Below are 16,347 nucleotides of genomic sequence, written 5' to 3' on the forward strand. Positions count from 1 at the left end.
AGCACTTCCTCTTGGAAAGGGTAATAGAATAGAATAGAATAGAATAGAATAGAATAGAATAGAATAGAATAGAATAGAATAGACCAGGTTGGAAGAGACCTTCAAGATCATTGTGTCCAACCTATCATCCAACACCACCTAATCAACTAAACCGTGCAACCAAGCACCCTGTCAACCTAAACACCTCCAATGATGGTGACTCCACCACCTCCCTGGGCAGCCCATTCCAATGGCCAATCCCTCTCTCTGTGAAGAATTTCAGCCTAATCCTCCCCTGGCACAGCTTGAGACTGTGTCCTCTTGTTCTGGTGCTGGTTGCCTAGGAGAAGAGACCAATCCCCACCTGGCTACAACCTCCCTTCAGGTAGTTGTAGAGAGCAATAAGGTCTCCCCTGAGCCTCCTCTTCTCCAGGCTAACCAACCCTAGCTCCCTCAGCCTCTCTTCATAGGGCTGTGCTCCAGACCCCTCCCCAGCTTTGTTGCCCTTCTCTGGACCCCTTCCAGCAAGTCAACATCTTTCCTAAACTGAGAGGCCCAGAACTGGACACAGGACTCAAGGTGTGGCCTAACCAATGCAGAGTACAGGGGCACAATGACCTCCCTGCTCCTGCTGGCCACACTATTCCTAATACAGGCCAGGATGCCATTGGCCCTCTTGGCCACCTGGGCACACTGCAGGCTCATGTTTAGGCAGCTGTCGATCAGCACTCCCAGGTCCCTCTCTGCCTGGCTGCTCTCAGCCACTCTGACCCCAGCCTGTAGCACTGCATGGGGTTGTTGTGGCCAATGTGCAGAACCTGGCACTTGGATATGTTCAATCTCCTGCCCTTGGACTCTGCCCATCTGTCCAGCCTGTCGAGGTCCCTCTGCAGAGCCTCTCTACCCTCCAGCAGATCAACTCCTGCCCCCAGCTTGGTGTGATCTGCAAATTTACTGATGATGGACTCAATGCCCTCATCCAGATCATCGATTGGACACTGGGATGGACTGCCTGGGGAGGTGATGGAGTTGGTGTCCCTGGAGGTGTTTAAGGAAGGGTTGGATGTGGCACTTAGTGCCATGGTCGAGTCAGTGTGGTGGTGTTAGGTTATAGGCTGGACTTGATGATGTCAGAGGTCTGTTCCAGCCTCGGTGGTTCTGTGATTCTCTCTGGGGAGCTTCCTGCTGTAGTTAAACACGGGTAGAAGGCTGTGTTCCACTCTGGATTGCAGCCACAGCTTGGTGGCAGATCAGCTGCGTCCCGGGTCCAGTTTGCAAAGCCCTTTGGGCTTCGTGGGATGCCAGAAGCTGTGGCACATTCTAGAGGTGTGCTTGCTGATAATTCTGTAGGATTTCCAGTGAGCAGGCTGTAAGAGCCCTGATTATGCTGCTTCTCCATGCAGTCAGACTCTCTGCCCAAATAATTCCAAAGCTTGCTGCAGAGAGAAGAAAAGGAAGCTGGAAGGAGGATTTAGAAACCTCTGGAGCACTGGAATAGGTGGGAAGCAGATGCTTATGTTGATCTGGGCCAGGTATATACCTAAAATCAGGACTTAGTATTTTTTAATGCCTGTCTAGATGAAACCCAAGTAGTTTCATTAATGAGAGTTTGTAGAGGTTTAACTGTTAATTTTAGAAGGTTTATTTCAAGCATGCTTCCAGAAAATGAACATTTTTTTTCCCTTCCCCACCCAAAATGCTTTAATGCCTTCCGTGGTGGTGCTCCTTTGCCAGAAATCTATGTGCAATTATTTCTTATGTACCAGTTGAATCTATCAGCCAACAGATGTCAAGTGTAGGAAAAATGCTATAACAATATTATGGTCTAATAATAGTTCTAATGATTCTAATTACCTGGCTTGGCTTTGGAGGGAGGCAGAGTCGGGAACTGGTGCAAAGGAGATGTTTAACCTTCAGCTTGCAGAAGCAGGGCACTGTCAGAGGTCTCTGGGCTGCACCCTTGTCTCCATGTCAGACATTGCATTCTCCTTTTCTCCAGCAGACTGCCAGGCTCAGAACTCACTCTTGGTGGGTTCAGAGGTGGGGATTGTCAGGGCTGGAAGGGACCTCAAGGATCATCCAGTTCCAACCCACCTACCATGGCCAGGGACACCTCACACTCCCTCATGTTGTTCAGAGCCACATCCATCCTGGCCTTAAAAACCTCCAGGGATGAGGCTGCCACCACCTCCCTGAGCAACCTGTGCCAGTTTCTCACCACCCTCATTCTGAAGAACTTCTTCCTCACATCCAATCTGAATCTACCCATTTCTAGTTTTGTTCCATTCCCCCCAGTCCTGTCACTACCTGACACCCTATAAAGTCCTTCCCCAGCTTTCTTGTAGCCCACTTCAGATACTGGAAGGCCACAGTAAGGTCTTGGAGCCTTCTCTTCTCCAGAGTGAAGAGCCCCAACTCTCTCAGTCTGTCTCCAGAGGATAGGAGTGCTGGTGAGCTGTAGGATCATAGTGCCAGGGAATTGTTTGGGCTGGAAAAGACTTTAAGATCAGCGAGTCCCAACACTTAACCCAGCACTGCCAGGTGACCACTAAGCCATGTCCCTCACCACCGCATCCCTCTAGGGATGGGGACTCCACCATTGCCCTGGGCAGCCTGTTCCAGTCTTTGAGAAACCTTTCCTTGAAGAAATTGTTCCTGTCCAACCTAAACCTCCCCTGGTGCAACCTGAGGCTGTTTTCTCTTGCCCTATCTGTTGTTACTTGGGAGAAGAGACCAACCGCCAGCTGGCTCCAACATCCTTTCAGGGAGCTGGAAAGAGCAATGAGGTCTCCTCTCAGCCTCCTCTTCTCCAGACTAAGCAACCTGTTCTCCAGACCCTTCACTTTGCCCTTCTCTAGACCCACTCCAGCTGCTCAATGTCCTGCTTGGAGCGAGGGGCCCAAACCAGAACCCAGGACTCAAGGTGTGGCCTCACCAGTGCTTAGTACAGGGGCATGATCACTGCCTTGGTCCTGCTGGCCATGCTGTTCCTGATGCAAGCCAGGATTCTGGTGGCCTTCTTGGCCCCCAGGTCTTTCCCTGCTGAGCAGTTTCCGGTCACTCTGCCCCAAGCCTGGATCTTTCATGTGATCCAAGAGCAGGACCAGGCTCTTGGCCTCATTGAACCTCGTTCCATTGGCTCCATCCTGCCACTCCAGCCTGTCCTGCAGAGGAGGACCTTTCTTGTCACACCTATGCATGTGAAGCCCAGGTGGTCATTTTCCACCTCACACTGCAGCCTAGCTGCTCTGGTTTCAGAGATCTCCTGCTGCCTGATGATTTCACTGTGCACAGGTTCTGCCACCTTGGGAAGGCTGCAGGAGGCTCAGCAATCTCCACCTTTTATGCAAGCTGTTTGTGCTGCTTTTAAGTGTCAAGGAAGCTTTGCCACAGCCTGGAAGGCACAGAGCCAGCCTGAATCTGCCTGAGTGCTGCTGAGCAGCTTTCATGCTGCCTGCTGGAGGGAGATCAGGAAGGTGGAGTGTTGTGAGCTCCATCCTAGTGGAGGCTGTGGTGTGAGAGTTGAGGAGAGTACCTCAGCATGCCTGGCTGGTGCACACCTGCTGTGCTTGCTTTGCCTTCCACACTTTGGACCTGCACAGCCACATCTGTCTCCTCCTCCAGTGCAGGAAGGATACATTTACCCCTGTACTCAGCACTGGTGAGGCCATGCCTTGAGTACTGGGGTTCACTTTTGAGGCACTCACTCCAAGGAGGACTTTGAGGTGCTGGAGAGGGTCCAGAGAAGGGTAACAAAGCTGGTGAAGGGTTTGGAGGAACAGGGCTGGTGAGGAGCAGCTGAGGGAACTGGGGTTGTTCATCCTGGAGAAGAGGAAGTGGAGGGGTGACCTCATTGCTCTCTACAGCTCCCTGAAAGGAGGCTGGAGCCAAGTGAGAGTCTGTCTCTTCTCCCAGGCAATAAGAGACAGGACAAGAGGAAATGGCCTCAAGTTGCACCAGGGGAGGTTCAGGTTGGACATTAGAAGAATCTTCTTCACTGCAAGGGTTCTCAAACATTGGAACAGGCTGTCCAGGGCAGTGGTTGAATCCCCATCCCTGGAGGTGTTTCAGAGACACAAAGATGTGGTGCTGAGGGCCATGGTTTAGCTCCAGCCTTGGCAGTTAGAGAATGGTTGGAGCTGATGATCTTAGAGGTCTTTTCCAACCTAAACAATTCTGTGGTGCTCTGTGTGCCAACTCTTTTGTCACTCCCAGTGCCTCTCCACCACCATAGTTTTTCTTTAGGAAGGACTCTGGGCTGCATTTCCTCTGTTCCAGTGGGTTTTGTCCAACCTTGTGCTCTGTGGTGTCTTGGGGTTGTAGAACCGATAAGGTGATGCATAGTGGATCACCCCCAGCTGTTCCTTCTAATTGTGTGAGGTGGAGGTGGTGAGGAGTCCCTGGTGCACAGGGGAGGATCCTTTCATCAAAGGAATCTCTCCATAAGCTGGAAGCTGACAGGTTTTAATGATTAGATGCCAGGCTGACCCTTTCTCCTTTCAATAATAGATTGAGCAATGCTGATGAGAGCTGAGGAGGACCTACGGGAATTGGGCTGTCGGCTGCTTGGTCCCTGACATGGGCAGCAGCTGTGAATCTTTGACTATCTTCCTGTAAAATGGATCCAGAGATGCCCTTGCCAGCTTCTCTTCTTCATTTCCAGCTGGCTGGTGGGCTGGCAGGCTCTGCTTCTCACGAAAGCCCTGCCTGGCAGCACCAGACATGCTCGGCACGCACAGCACACCTTTCCCAGGCCCCCCACCTGGGAGAACTCTGCCATCCTCAGCCCCTTCTCTGGGGAAATTTGCCTTCTTGTTGGAATCTGGGCCTCCATTGGTGCACCACCATGGAGATGGGGCTGCAAGTGCTGCAGGGCCCAGCCTTTTCCAGGCTCACTTGAAGAAGGCTGTGGGAATGGGCTGTGCTGGGTTAGGGCAAATGAATTCTCAGAGTAAACAATTTGTCAAAGAACACTTGGCAGCCCCTCAGATGCTATTAAGGGAAAGACAGGTCTTGGATGTCTCCAAGCCTGAGCTGTAAGGCTCATGTAATATTCACTTGCTTTTTAACATGCTGCTTTGCTTTGCTCAACATCAGGCCTTGCTGCCACGACCGGTGCTGACTCACTAACCTGCTTGTGCTTACCCTGAGAAACCAAAGCTCCCTTTGCTTCTCTCCTCCCTGTCAATATTAGCAATGTGTCATAGAATCACAGAATTGTTTTGCTTGCAAAAGCCCTCTAAGATCGAGTCCAGCTGTCAGCCCAGCTCCACCATGGCCATTAAACCATGTCCCCAGGTGCCATGCCCACGCATTTCCTGAACACCTCCAGGGATGGCGACTCTACCACCTCCCTGGGCAGCCTGTGCCAATCCCTGACTACTCTTGCAGGAAAGAAACTGTTCCTAATCTCCAACCTAAACCTTCCCTGGCACAATTTCAGGCCATTCCCTCTCATTCTATCACCTGATGCTCGGGAGAAGAGACCAACTCCCCCCCCCGCCTCCTCACTGAAACCTCCTTTCAGGGAGTTGTAGAGAGCAATGAGGTCTCCTCTCAGCTTCCTCTTCTCCAGGATGAGCATCCCCAGTTCCTGCATCTGCTCCTCATCAGCCCTGCTCTCCAGACCCTTCACCAGCTTCCTTGCCCTTCTCTGGATGTGCTCCAGCATGCCTCACCCTGCCCCAGCTGCACCTTTTCTCAGTCCCGTGAGACTCCTGATATTCACTGCTCCAAGTTGCAAGGATTTATTTCCCTATAGCTGGTGTGGCTCTGACTGGGTTTCCAAAGGATGTGCAGGTGCCTTGGGCTGTCCTCCATGCAGAGGAGCACTGCAGAACCTGAAACCTCCTTGTGTTTGGGGCCAGTGCCCTTTCTGCCTGCCTGCCCCTAGTGCACCTCTTAATCTCTTTTCTGTGCACGGAGAGCTGCCTCCACAAGGCCTAGAGAAGCCCTGCAGCACCTCTCTGCCTCATTGCCTCCACATCTCATTTCAGATTTCATCTGTAAACATCTCTTTGCCCTTGCTGAACACTGTGTCTTTTAATTTCTCCCTGCAAGAGCATTGTTTAATTTGTGAATGTTTTTGGGGACGTTGTTTGAGGGATAGGCTCCGGAGCTGTATTTCATTCACTGTAACGATCCACTAATGGGGGCGTATTTCAAAGCCAGGCTCTGCACTACTGTGGGGTTTAATTAAATTTTGTTTTCCAAGTAGGCATCAATAGACAGACAAGAACAAATGGTGGACAATGTGCTTACAGAACAAAGACACTCCATTTTCTTCTCCAAGACTGTGGAAGTGAAAACATATAACCCTTAGAATGTACTTGGCCTGCCCACGAGTGCAGCTTTAGTGCAGTTACTCACTTTAAGGGAAAGGTTGTTTTGGGTTTTTTTTCCCTTCTTAATTAATTTTCTTGATCTCTTCCTGCCCACAAAATAAACTGCTGCACTGTGGGAAGCTTCCAGCAGGAGTCTTGGGTGATCTAAGTTGTGCTGCATGCGCTGCGCTTAGTTTGTGGTGTTGCTTAACCACACAATCATAGACTGCTTTGGGTTGGAAGGGACTGTGATGGTTTAACCCCCTGCCATGGGCAGGGACACCTCCCACTAGCCCAGGTTGCACAAGGCCTCATCCAGCCTGACCTTGAACACCTTCAGGGAGGGGACATCCACAGCCTCCCTGGGCAACCTGTGCCAGTGTCTCCCCACCATCACTGCAAAGAATTTCTTCCTCATCTCCAGTCTTCATCTCCCCTCTTCCAGCTCAAAGGCATCGTCCCTCATCTTGTCACTCCCAGCCCTTGGCAAAAGTCCCTCCCCAGCTCTTCTCAAGCTCCTTTCAGGTACTGGAAGGCTGCTCTAAGGTCTCCCCAGAGCCTTCACCAGGCTGAACAGCCCCAACTATCTCAGCCTGTCCGCATAGGTGAGATGCTTCAGTCCTCTGATCATCTTTGTGGCCTCCTCTGGACCTGCTCCAACAGTTCCATGCCCCTCTTATGGAGGCACCAGAACTGGATGCAATGCTGCAGGTCTCATGAGAGAAAAGTAGAGGAGGAGAATCATCTCCCTCATCCTGCTGGCATTGTGGCTTGTAGAGTTTGGTCCTCACCAGGGTCACAGAATCATAGAATGGTTTGAGTTGGAAGAGACCTTAAAGATCACCAATTTCAACCTGCCTTTGTTTGCTGGATGTGGAATGTGTCAGCCGCTTGGGAGGTGCAAATGATGTTGTAGCCAACTCAGGAATCAGCAAGTGGCTCTTGAGTGCATTTTGTTCCTTTTCTTCCAGTGAGGGTGGAGTAATCAAGTACAAAATGCATGCAGGGAAGCTTGGAAATCTGCTCAATGTCAGCAGGAGGCTGCTGGAAATCATAATGGCACTTGTACAAGTTTTCTAGGGGCAAAGAAATTCATTGGTGGTGATGTAAATGGGCTCCTTTGTTTGGTTTTGGGCAGAGCCTGGCTTGAGGAGCAGAGTGAGGCTGCTGGCTGGAGGATCGTTGGGTTCTGACTGGTTTCTGGTGGCTGGCTCAGGGTTTGTTCTCTCAGGGCAGCTGGGAAATTGTCCATTGTTCAGGAGCAACCAGAATTTGCTGAGGAAATCGGTGGGGGTGTTGGAACTGCATGATCCTGAAGGTCCCTTCCAAGCCAGCCCATGCCATGGTTCTCTGTATTCCTTCAGCAGATGCTGCTGATGGCTGTGTTGCATGGCAGCGCTGCGCGGGAACAGCTTGTGTCGTACCGATGGGTTCTAAAATGAGGAGTGTGCTGATCTTCAGGAGCACTTGGGGCTGCCACGGGCCAGCTAGGCTTCTTGGATTCCTCCTTTGGAGTTTGGCAGCCGTCTGCTGCAGGGAGCAGAGTGGTCTCATAAGAGTTTATTTGATCTGACACATGACAAATTGTTTCTGCTGGCAGGGACTTGAGGCGCAGTCTGTTCGCTGGCAGACAGGGCTCGCGGGCACCGGGGAAGTTAGGGAAGGGAAACCTGCCCTCCTCCTCCTCCTCCTCTTAGAAGGGAGGTTTAGCCCACCTCCTGCTCCAGCCTCATTTTTGCCAGTTGTTAAGTTGTGCTGTTTGTTTAGATGATTGTGTGCTGGGTGTTCCTGCGGGTTCTCACTGTGTTTCTCCTTACGCTTTGGTGTGTGGGATGGGAGAAGAGATCCTGCATTTCTGCAGCCAGACCCAGCTGCCATTAAAGACACTTCCTTAATTTGCACCCTTTTAACTGTGTAATGAAGAGCTGAATATTCCTCAGCAGCAGCAGCAGAAGTACATGTCCCCTGTGAGACACTGTAAATACATTTTAGCTGTTCTATTACCTGCAGTTTTGAGAATACGTCCCCTAAGCATTTAAATCTCGTGCTCCAGACTTGTCCCAGGGTGAGGAATCACCCTGATTTGCAACTTTGGGAATAATTACCATGTTCATCTCCATGTTCATCTCCTCTCCATCTGTTACTGCTGCTGAGAGAAAGCCCTCTCAATCGGCTGGGTGCGGAGGGGGTTGAGAGTAGCCCTGAAGAAAAAGCCTTGGGGGTGTTGGTTGCTGAGAAGCTCCCTGTGTGCCAGCAGTGCCCTCATGCAGCCCAGAAGGCAGCTGTGTGCTGGGCTGCAGCCAGAGGAGTGTGGCCAGCAGGGCAAGAGAGGGGATTCTGCCCCTTGACTCTGCTCTGCTGAGACCCCTCCTCAAATACTGCATCCAGTTCTGGTGTCTGCATCAGAGGACACAGAGCTGCTGGAGTGAGTCCAGAGGAGGCCACTAAGATGATCTAAGGGCTGGAGCACCTCTGTTGTGAGGATAGGCTGAGGGAGCTGGGGTTGTTCAGCCTGGAGAAGACTCCAGGGGGACCTTAGAGCTGCCTTCCAATAGCTGAATGGATCCTACAGGAAGGCTGCAGAGGGACTTTTCATCAGGGTATCTAGAGACAGGACAAGGGGGGATGGTTTGAAGCTGAGAGAGAGTAGGGTTAGATTGGATCTTTGGAAGAAGTTCTTCAGTAGGAGGGTGGGGAGACTTTGGAACAGGCTGCCCAGGGAGCTTGTGGATGCCTCCTCCATGGAAGTGTTCAAGGCCAGGTTGGATGAGGTCTTGAGCAACCAAGTCTAGTTGAGAGGTGTCCCTGCCCTTGGCAGGAGGGTTGGAGTAGATGATCTCTGAAGTCCCTTCCAGCCTAAGCCATTCTGTGATTCTGTAGAGTGACAGAATCAACCTTATGATAAGGCATTGGAAAATGCTGCCCAAGGAGTGACCTTATAGTCAGGCACTGGAACAGACTGCCCAGGGAGGTGGTGGAGTTCCCACCCCTGGAGGTGTTCCATCAACCTGTGGCCATGGCACTCTGGGACATGGTTTAGTGATCATGGTGGTGTTGGGTTGATGGTTTGACTGCGTGGTCTTAAAAGTCTTTTCCAGCCCAAATGATTCTCTGATTCTCTAGATCTGTGCTGAAGCAGCAGTGCCTGCTGGATTGTGAGGAGAGTTGTGTGCTGTGGAGAGCATCTCTAGCCCCGTGGGGTGCACCAGCAGGGTTGGGCAGCACTCAGGCAGGCAGAGCCTGCAGCTGCCTGGGCCGGCTCTCAGGGCTGCCTGTGCCACGATTGAAGCAGGAGGCAGTGTGGGCAGCCCTGGCACACCTGCAGCCTGGGCCGGCTCTCAGGGCTGCCTGTGCCACGATTGAAGCAGGAGGCAGTGTGGGCAGCCCTGGCACTCCTGCAGCCTGGGCTGGCTCTCAGGGCTGTCTGTGCCACGACTGAAGCAGGAGGCAGTGTGGGCAGCCCTGGCACACCTGCAGCCTGGGCCAGCTCTCAGGTCTCCCTGTGCCATGATTGAAGCAGGAGGCAGTGTGGGCAGCCCTGGCACACCTGCAGCCTGGGCCGGCTCTCAGGGCTGCCTGTGCCACGATTGAAGCAGGAGGCAGTGTGGGCAGCCCTGGCACACCTGCAGCCTGGGCCAGCTCTCAGGTCTCCCTGTACCATGATTGAAGCAGGAGGCAGTGTGGGCAGCCCTGGCACACCTGCAGCCTGGGCCAGCTCTCAGGGCTGCCTGTGCCACGATTGAAGCAGGAGGCAGTGTGGGCAGCCCTGGCACACCTGCAGCCTGGGCCGGCTCTCAGGGCTGCCTGTGCCACGATTGAAGCAGGAGGCAGTGTGGGCAGCCCTGGCACACCTGCAGCCTGGACTGGCTCTCAGGTCTCCCTGTGCCACGATTGAAGCAGGAGGCAGTGTGGGCAGCCCTGGCACCCCTGCAGCCTGGGCTGGCTCTCAGGTCTCCCTGTGCCACGATTGAAGCAGGAGGCAGTGTGGGCAGCCCTGGCACACCTGCAGCCTGGGCCGGCTCTCAGGGCTGTCTGTGCCACAATTGAAACAGGAGGCAGTGTGGGCAGCCCTGGCACACCTGCAGCACTGTGGTGAGGCAGGAGGCTGAAGGGCAGGGCTGCTCAGCCACCCGCGCTGCCCTGCCCTGCCTCCTGAAGTGCTTTGCCCGCAGTGCCTGGCTGCTGTTACGAAACAGGAATTAGAGAGGACAATGAGGAGCCAGGCACTGGGCCCTCTTTTGTCCAGCAGCTAAAAGCTGGTGCAGGGACTTTTGTGGAAGCCTCCTTTGCTTTGGTCCTTTTTTTTGCCTCCCCCCTCTGCCCTTTCTTTAAGCACAGGCTGAAAGAGCTGGAGACTGGAGGCCACTGTAATTATGATTCCTTCCTGAACAGCAGAACAAATGTGCCATTGAATGCAGGAGTGACAGGGGACTTGCTCCCAAAATACACACGGCCTGACCCTGCTGCTGCAAACCCTTCCACTGCTGCCTGCCTCTGGCTGCTTCAAGGCTTCTTGCTCCCTGGGTCGGGGTCAGTGCCCAAGCTTGTCTTGAGGTGTGACATCTGTGCTCACTGCAGGCTGTCACTGAAGCAGCTTTGCCTTGCCTGGCAGCTTGGTTTAGATGGCAGCTGATGGAGGAGCTCTGCAGAATAGTTTGTCTGTCACAGGAGAGGACAGATGAAGTTTGGGTCTTCATGGGACAAGCCCCCTCCATATAACTGTGTCTTGGCAGTGCTGTGATGGACTTGACATCTCCTACCGGGGTGTGGAGGAAGGTGCTTGGGATGTTCTGTTCTGAGCAGAGAGGAAGCTTGGCTTTTACAGCAGGCAGGGAGGTGTTGAGAAGCTGGTGAAAGGTCTGGAGCACAAGTCTTGTGAGGAGCAGCTGAGGGAACTGGGATTGTGTAGTCTGGAGAAAAGGAGGCTGAGGGGACACCTTCTGGCTCTCTACAACTCCCTCAAAGGAGATTGGAACCAGGTGGATGTTGCTCTCTTCTCCCCGGTAACATGATAGGACAAGAGAAAATGGCCTCAGATTGTGCCAGGGGAGGTTTAGGTTGGGTGTTAGTTAAAAACTCTTCCCTCAAAGGTTTGTTAAGCCCTGGAACAGACTGTTCAGGGCAGTGGTGGAGTCATCTTTCCTGGAGGGATTTTGAAGACATGTAGATATGGTGCTGAAGGACATGGTTTAGTGGTAGGCTTGGCAATGTTGGGTTACTGGCTGGACTCAAAGGTCTTTTCCAGCCTAAACAATTGTATGATTCTGTGATTCTGCTGCTGATTGAACCCCACAGCTCTGAAGAGCAGTGTGTGTGGTCCTGGAGCTCAGGAGGGACCTGTGGACTGGGAGCAGGATTCCTGCTTGGAAGGTTTAGTACTCTTGGGTCTCTCTTCATGACCCTTCATTGTGCACACCTCTAAGGCCCAGACTTGCAGGTCAGGCTTCTGCATGAAGAGGTTATTTGAGCTGTGTGGCCCTTGCAGCCCTTGAGTATGGTGACCACTGTGAGTGACTTGATAGAATCATAGAAGGGACCTCAGAGATCATCTCCTCCCACTCCCCTGCCATGGGCAGGGATGCCTCTCAGCAAGACTCAGCTTCTCAAGGCCTCATCCATCCTGGCCTTGAACATCTCCAGGGAGGAGGCATCCACAACTTCCCTGGGCAGCCTGTTCCAGAGTCTCCCCACCCTCCTATTGAAGAGCTTCTTTGTCAGCTCCAGTCTGACCCTGCTCTCCCTCAGCTTCAAACCATTCCCCGTTGTTCTACCTCTGGACACCCTCATGAAGAGTCCCTCTGCAGCCTTCCTGTAGGCTCCCTTGCTGGTGTTCATGGAAGTGCTGTTTCCCAACCTGTGCTGGGATTCATGAACTGTACAGAGGCAAACTCCCTGATCTGTCACCGTGGTGGAAGGACTGAAGGTTGAGGAGCTCTTTGAAGCAGCAGTGCAGCCTGTTCTGCCATGACAAGGTGTTGCTGAGCATCGCTGTGGCTTTCCTTCCCCAAGGAGAATGCTGCTTTGCACCGGTCACAAGCAGGGGTCTGCAGCTGTTTGAAGAGACCAAACGAGTTGCAGATGGACACTCTGCAACATCAAAGTCTGCCTATCACAAGCTGAGATGCTGAGAAGCTCCAGCTCAGCATCCTTCATGTCTGGGCAGCAAAAGGAAAGAAGGAACCAGGAGGCATTTGGGGGATCAAAGCTCTGCTTAGCGGAGACAGGATAACAGCAGAAAGGTCACAGCCCGTGTGGATGATTTGGGCCATCTAATAATGGCAGGCAAGCCTCCAGAAGACTCTGGGAAGCATCCTCTCTGCTGGAGGACTCAGGCCTGTGTCTGCCCCTGAGGAGGGGGATGTGCAGTGTCCTGTGCCTGACCAGAGCAGTTCTGCACTGCCTGAGGGATTGTTTAATTAAGAGGATGCTTCACTGTCACATTTTCAGCTATTTTTCCCTCTGTTGCTAAAAGTAACATCTAAAATAGCTCTCCCTGTCTGACAAGAGCTGAGGAGGAATGTCTTTTTCAGCTGTGGCCTCCTTGCATTTGATGGTGCTTTGCATGCAGGCAGTTCCCTTTCTTCCCCCCTGATTCTCATTAAGCTTCAAACAGGGCCCAAGGAGCAATAAGGCCTAGAGCACCTTGGTCCTAGGTGCAGCGTGAGTGTGTGTCAGCCTACAAGTAGGAAGGCAAAAATCCATTCCCCAAAGTGGAGGTGGCAGGTGATGAGGAGCAGGAGAGGGAAGGGATTGTGTTCTCCTTCAGCTTCCCATCTCTGTGCATTCACTGCTGTGTTCGCAGCCCTTGGAGCTCTTTGCTGTTCTCCTTTTCCTTAGGAAAAGCTGCTGGAGGGATGCCGCCTGCTGCTGCCTGGTGGCTTTGCTTTGGCTTTGGGCTGGGAAGGCTCTCACCCCAAGGGAGCAGGACTTGCTTTTTCATCTTGCTGGGAAATGCCTGGGTAGAAGAATGGAAATCATCACAAGAATCACTTCTAGATGATCACAATGGCTGTCTCTCAGTTCTCCCTTTGTGCTCATTACTGTCCCAGGGCTTTTTTAATTGCTTGTGAAAGCCATCCTCTGAGACCACTTTGAAAGTACTAATGCAGGGAGAAAAACACACTTGGATACTCCAAGCAAGATATTACTGAGGACCTTGGTGGAAGGAGCCCCTTATTTATAACTGTGGTGTTAATCTTAAAAGTGGAACAGCTGAGCCCTGGAGTGGGGAATGACTTGTAGAGATTCAGGACAAAACCAGGAGCGGTCCCAAGGGAACCTGTTTGGCAGTAGGTTATGTTCATCCCCAGGGAGCTCCTGAATGCCAGCATGGTGGGGATTGGAAGGGACCTCTGGAGAGCATCCAGTCCAATTCCCCTGCTAAAGCAGGGCACCCACAGCAGCTTGCCCAGGGTCACAATGGCCAGGAGGGGTTGGAATCTCTGCAGAGAAGGAGACTCCACAACCTCTGTGGGCAGCCTGCTCCAGGCCTCCAGCACCTTCACACCAAACAAGTTTCTCCTCCTGTTCAGATGGAGCCTCCTGCCTTCCAGGTCGTGCTTGTTTCCCCTTGTCCTGTCACTGGGCACCACTGGGCCCCATCCTCTTGCCCCCCACAGGTCCTTTAGCTGTTGCTGAGCATTGATCATATCCCCTCTGGAGCTGCTCTTCTCCAGGCTCAACAGGCCCAGGGCTCTCAGACTTCCCTCCTCACAGAGATGCTCCTGGCCCTTCAGCAGCTTTGTAGCCTCCACTACACTCTCTTCAGTAGCTTCTTGTCTCTCTGGAACTGGGGAGCCCAAAACTAGACCTTACTTCTTATTTCTTAAGGCCTTAGTCCTTATTTCCCTTCAGGGGAGGGTTTGACATTGGCTCACTAGGACTTTATTCTGGGGTTTGGTGCCAGTGGCTTGTCTGGCAGATCCTAATTGGCTTTAGACCACAAGGCAGATCTCAGTGGCCCTCCAGCTGTTCAGATTTTATCTTGCCACAAAACTGGAAGCATAAGGAAGCTCAGCTCACTTGCAAGGGAGATCCTGAGCTGGGCTTCTCGGCAGGCACCCTGTGCAGTTAGTCCCATGGGCTGCTGTGCCGGGTTAGTGCTGGCCAGCGGCCGTGGAGGGTCAGCCACGCGCTTGCCACCCATGTGCTGTGCTGCTGCCTGCTGTGACCTGTACCTGTGGGCTGTCACATCGAGTAAGAGCTGTCAGTGCTGCCTGCTGCTCTGTGGGGAGGTGAGGAAATGCATTTTTCATCAACTTCCCAGCTCACCATTTCTGGTAGATCGATGGGGCTGCTGGCGGAGCCCTTCGCTCGCCCTCTGCTCCGCAGGGCTGCAGCTGCAGGCCTCCTTGCTGCCGGGGAGGTGCAGTCCCCAGGGAAGCCTCCTGCCCGAGGTGGAGCTGGCAGGGAGGGTGCTGATGGGGACAGATGGGGGGGGGACAGGTGGCACGGTGTGGGTGCTGCTGTGGGAGTTTGGTGCATGGTCCATCGGTGCTGGGTTTCGGTAGTGCCAAGCCTGCATTCTGCGTATCTTTTAACCTCTTAATTGAGTCTCTTCGTAGGGAGGCCAGCACCTGGCAGGGGAAGGAGGTTGTTATTCCATGTGAGAGCCATGAGTGAACAGCAGGAACTTGGAGAGAACAAAAAGCTGCTTCCAGAGTGTCTGGGAGTATGCCAGTTCAGTCTCTGGCTCCGTGTGGGCCCAGCTGCAGTGGGATGTCAGGGTGCCCTGGTGAGCCTGGTGTGTGCCTGGCTTCCTGCAGGATTCTCCAAGTTTGGGAATGCAGAGGAGGTAAAAAACCACGCAGAACTCTGGCAGCCTCCCAGGTTAGTCCAACCCAAAGTGTCACCTTGCAAATAGGGGCTGAGAGAAATGATAAATACACATGGAGGGGGAAATATCACTCAATTGCATGTGCTGGGTGTGGGGAGTTGCAGCAAGGAGCAGGAGAAGGGAACAGGTACAGGCAGGAGGAGAGGAGTTTTCAGCTGGGGTTTGGGGATGAGGAGGGGACAAGCTCTTCCTTAAGCTTGAGGTCAGGCAATGCCAGCTTTCAGACAGATGCCTGTCTTGAAGGTCATGCAGATCTCTTCTCTCTGTATGAGTCCTAAACTGGTGTAAATCAGTCCCAGTGCCCTGGTGCAGAGCTGAATGTGCTCGCTGACCCTGAAGCTCTGCAGGGTGTTGTGTGTGTGCAGAGCCCTGCCAGAGAGTCAGGTAGAAGCCTTTTTCATCAATAATAAATGATAGACTCAGTCCTCTGGTCTCTGAGGCATGCTCTGTATCCTGAGTGGAGCAGATAGCCCTGTCCTGGCCCTGACACTCTCCGCTGTGGAGGGGCTGGGGGCTGCAGTCTCTGGAGTCAGGCGTCTTGCAGAGCTGCCTGGGAGAGTGGCCCCTCCTGCCATCACTGCTGAGGGGTGGGTGGAGAGGATGGTGACAGCCTCACTCAGACTTCAAACCACCAAGTACAAAGCTGTGCTGGTGCTCTTTGGAGAGCAGTGTTTGCTGGAGCACTGCTTTCTGAAGGAATTCGTTAAGTCAACCTAATGAATAGCCTAAACGGTGTTTAATGCTGAGCTGTGGGAGGTTAGCTGTGCAAGGTCAGGGTTGCTGTAGCTTTATCCATAGATGACCCACAGCAACCCACTTCTCTACCCTCTGCAGAGCCAGAGCTGCCCTTACTGTGCCTGAGCAGTGCTGTGCCATCTCCTGTCGCTGCAGACGTCTGTGCTCTGCTCTTGCTTGCACTGGCACCCAGCAGCAGGTGCAGGAAGGAAGGAGCAAAGTGAGATGGTATCATAGCCAGGCTGCCTTTAGAGGGGTGATGTTAGCTGACAGCCAAGCAAGTAGCCTGCAGGGGTTGTTAATATTTATTGTTATTGTTTGTGAGTGGCAGTGATAAAAGTTGCATGATTGCAGCGTGGATGCCAGGCTTTGTAAGCATGTGTTTCATAGAGGCACAGGACCAGAGAATGCTTTGGGTTGGAAGAGAACTTTAAAGCTCATCCAGTCCAACCCCCTGCAGTCAGCAGGGACATC

At 52.9% G+C, this 16,347-nt stretch overlaps 1 protein-coding gene across 1 annotated transcript in view; it reads left to right on the top strand.

Moving 5' to 3' along the window:
* SIL1 (SIL1 nucleotide exchange factor) overlaps nucleotides 1–16,347 on the top strand; it is a 131,342-nt gene that overhangs the window by 5,828 nt on the left and 109,167 nt on the right. The gene's annotated exons all lie outside the window — the stretch shown is intronic.

This window comes from Melanerpes formicivorus, unplaced genomic scaffold (genome assembly GCF_026170545.1).
Source record: "Melanerpes formicivorus ecotype bairdi unplaced genomic scaffold, bMelFor1.0.p_v2 SCAF_2, whole genome shotgun sequence".
NCBI lineage: Eukaryota > Metazoa > Chordata > Aves > Piciformes > Picidae > Melanerpes > Melanerpes formicivorus.